The sequence below is a fragment of the Homarus americanus genome, unplaced genomic scaffold (genome assembly GCF_018991925.1).
Source record: "Homarus americanus isolate GMGI-L3 unplaced genomic scaffold, GMGI_Hamer_2.0 scaffold51476, whole genome shotgun sequence".
NCBI classification, from domain to species: Eukaryota; Metazoa; Arthropoda; class Malacostraca; order Decapoda; family Nephropidae; genus Homarus; species Homarus americanus.
In genome coordinates, this window is record NW_024736148.1 from 5,722,919 (window position 1) to 5,727,164 (window position 4,246).

Consider the following 4,246-nt stretch of genomic DNA (forward strand, 5'->3'; position numbering starts at 1 on the left):
TGATGGGCCTCTACCCCGAAGCCTCTCACGTGTACAACTCATGTCTTACTCATAGACAGTGAAAAGTTACAGGGTGGTGAATCTGAATATAATATCAGATGTATTGACCCATTTATATAATATGTTCTGTTGATGAGACAGGGGCACATTACACGGCTCCTTGAGTGGCTGCGAGGGGTACCCTTACATTTGACCCCCCTAATGTCGGGTCAGGTCTGGACTGTTTCTGAGATGTGAGCTGTGGTCTGACAACCCATCACTACACCTCCCGCCAAGACCAAAGCTTTCATGCTCAGAGAACTGATGACACATTTAAAGTAGACAGTAACATCTGTGCAGTATCTAATATAGTCCCTGAGGATAATGCATCCTTACATTTTACAAACAATAACCCTAGAGATATATGTTTTTCTACTGGCATAGTTTGATCTGACAAAGCTTACTATACCTCCCGCCAAGATTAAAGCTTCTATGCCAGGAGAAAAAATAAACACATACACAGTAAGTGAACATAGAGTGAGCTAAAGATCCTTCATATCTAGCATAGTGTCCGAGGCAAACTTGCAAATCACATTCTACAAACAAAAACAGGTGTTACATTGCCTAACCAGGCCGTGTCAAAATAATAATTCGTCCCACTCAGTAGTATGTCTACAACATTGCGTTTGGTAATACACAACATTGATCAAATGAACTCATAGAAAGAGTGAATAATCTTTCTTAAAAAAAACATTTTTTTTTTGTAGTACAAGTTAACAAAAATCAGAGAATGAAATACTTCAAAATACACAAAAAATGCGCCTACTTCACATGTTAGGGTGTTATATCTTTTTATTGTACATCAACAACATCAGTACATTAGTGTGGTCCAGCATGGCTCGCGTCCTCCATCCAGCTGGTATCTGAAAATAGGGGATGCCGGCAGCACAACAGCGGTAGTGGGTTGGTCCTTCTGATGATCTACCTTGTCATCGTCGATTTTCTTCTGATGTCAGCACAGCATGTCTTCTGTCTTCTTTCTTCACATAGCACGTTTTTCTTTCTTCAATACTACACCTTGTAGGTCGTGTCACCACATCTTCTGACTTCTTCTTACTTTCTCCTGATTTCTATCATATTCCAGATGATGTTTCTGAACATCTGCGCTTCCTCTACGTTTAGAGCATTTTCCAACATATTCCAGATGAATTTCTGTTCATCTGCGATTCTTTATACATCTTCATTTTCATATTCCAGACGATTTTTCTGTTCTAATGTCGGGTCAGGTCTGGACTGTTTCTGAGATGTAAGCTGTGGTCTGACAACCCATCACTACACATACCTCCCTCACGCTTATCCTTTGAACCCAAGTCCACGCCTCCACCACGCCCACACCATACCCGGATTTGATAGAGAAATGGGAGGGGGGGGGGGAATTAGTTCATACCCCCTCCTCTCTCCCCCACACACCACCTTGAACCTAACCTAACCTAACCTAACCTAACCTAATTTACTTAAGTCACCACAGTTAGAGGTTGGTCATGACGGGAGAGTAGACTAATGATAGTAACCCACCATTGTTCTTGTCTTGTCTTGGAATATTTTAAAGCCCACCATCTGTTCTCGTTTCCGTATGCTGGTAGACAGTCCTACAAACAGAAAATACCCAGACAAACGGAAGAGAGATACAGACAGACAGACAGACACGATAAACAGAGAGAGATACAGAAGAGAGAGAAGCGCCTATAACCCACATCATTAAGGGTGGGTGTGGTGGTGGGCAGGTAAGGGGAATATCATCATCACCTCATAAGGGTCACTGGTGAAGAAGCCTCGTGTGTGTGTGTGTGTGTAGGTTCATGTCATGTAAAAAGTGGTCAGTCTACTCCAGTGGTGCGAATATGGTGTCATCACTGGTTGGCTGTGGGACGGTGTGGGTGTCTCTCTCTCTCTCTCGTCTGTGTGTAAGTAACCAGTACAAATAATAACATATACTAATAATAATAATAATAATAATAATAATAATAATAATAATAATAATAATAATGATAATAATAATAATAATAATAATAATAATAATAATAATAATAATAATAATAATAATACAATAATAATAATAATGATAATAATAATAATAATAATAATAATAATAATAATAATAATAATAATAATAATAATAATAATAATAATAATAATAATAATAATAATAATAATAATAATAATAATAATAATAATAATAATAATAATAATAATAATAATAATAATAATAATAATAATAATAATAATAATAATAATAATAATAATAATAATAATAATAATAATAATAATAATAATAATAATAATAATAATAATATAAATAATAATAATAAATGTACTCTATCTGGACCCAAGACAATTAAAAGTAGCAAATATTTATAAACGCATTTGTTCATGATTTTTTTTATACCAAATAGCAAGTATAGAAAAATTTCCAGTTTCACAGAGACTCAAGTGATCAGTTGTCGTCTTAAGTGAAGAAAACATAACCTCGAAAATATCATAGAAGAATTACAAAGACTTTTTCTTAAGTAGTTTGTGTGTAACCGATAATAAGTTAATGTAACTAATTGAGGTAAGAGTCTCAGTGTAATTTGTATGGTATTTCGGTTACAAGGAATTTTCATCGTAAGAAACTTTGTGAATCTTACACTGTAGTCATACCTGGGTCTTGACAATGTTTATGCTAAATCCCCACAACAGGTCACACACACATAAGACCAAACAGTCACGAACAGGAAGCAGAGACTGACTAATTAAAGCTCTGGTGATCTCTATTGTCGGATTTATTTATTTCCCCCCAAAAAAACAATAAAAAAATTCAAATCATGTAAGCTGCGGCCCAGTGGAGAGGTCATTAGGGAAAGTCGATATGTCACTGAGACTCAACCGTTATAGCTCCTTGTGTTCTTTTGTCCCCTGATAGTAGAGGGAAAAATATTTTGCGAATGTTTGGGAATCCAGATTTCGAGCGCAGGAACGCCTTGTGCATGCGGATGTATAGTGCAATAACATAAACAAGGCTGGCGCGTTTGAGTCTCGTGTGACGTCCTTTGTAATGCTCCAGGGATTTATCTCGTTCTTCTTCTCTTCTTCCTCACTCTCGCTCTTCACTCTACTCTCCCTTTCACTCACACCCCCCCCCTCTAACTCTCTATCCTACTCTCCCTCTCCACTCTACGCTCCATCTCACTCACACCTCTCCCTCTCACTCACACCTCTCCCTCTCACTTACACCTCCCTCCTCACTCCACCCTACTCTTCCTCTCTACCGCAACTCCTACACAAACACACACACACACATATCATATTAATACCTACCACCACCACACCCCCCACCACACCCACCGCCCCACTATCCTTGACGACAGTAAGCACCACCATCACCACAGTCTTCCCTTGTATAAGAATGTGACCAGATCATTGTAAGTGTTTGTAACCTTGAGTCCTTGAGGTTATAAATTTCATCCTTGTCACACACTAGGGATCACCCGAGGAAGGCTGTGGCTGTTTCCAACGTCAACAGAATGAAATATCACACCCACAGAGTTTATTCACAAGTATATAGATAAGTACAGGTTGTGTGTGTGTGTGTGTGTGTGTGTGTAGCTTATACCTGTATAGTGAATCTTACAAGGTGGTGGTATGGGTAAAGTGATGCAGTCATTCATTAGTTTAGTTAGTTTGATAAGATATATCCGTATAGTAACTTTTATGTGGTGATGATGGTGCCTTAACTTACACATGATAGTACAAGTACACTAAAAGGTGTGATGCCTTAACCAAAACACAGTTCTGTATATAATAAACACATCAAGAAACTATGTCACCTAATGATGTATATTATCGCAGCAGTAGTAGTAGTGTAAACAAACAGCTTCCTGGTCATGCCCTACACGTAGTTGTATACTCTCCCCTCTCCCCATGACCTACATGAGGAGATGGTGTTATGTTTATCTATAGTTAAATCCCCCAGCATGAGTGAGGTGACCCAACCCAATGGTATTGATAGATAGGGAAAGTGTAGAGAGGAGTAAACCGATAGATTGGTAGATGGGGTAATAGACAGACAGACGGACAGACAGACAGACTGACACACGTAGAAAAACGCAGACCTAGACAGATACAGACACGTAATAGACACAAAGAGATATATATATATATATATATATATATATATATATATATATATATATATATATATATATATATATATATATATATATATATA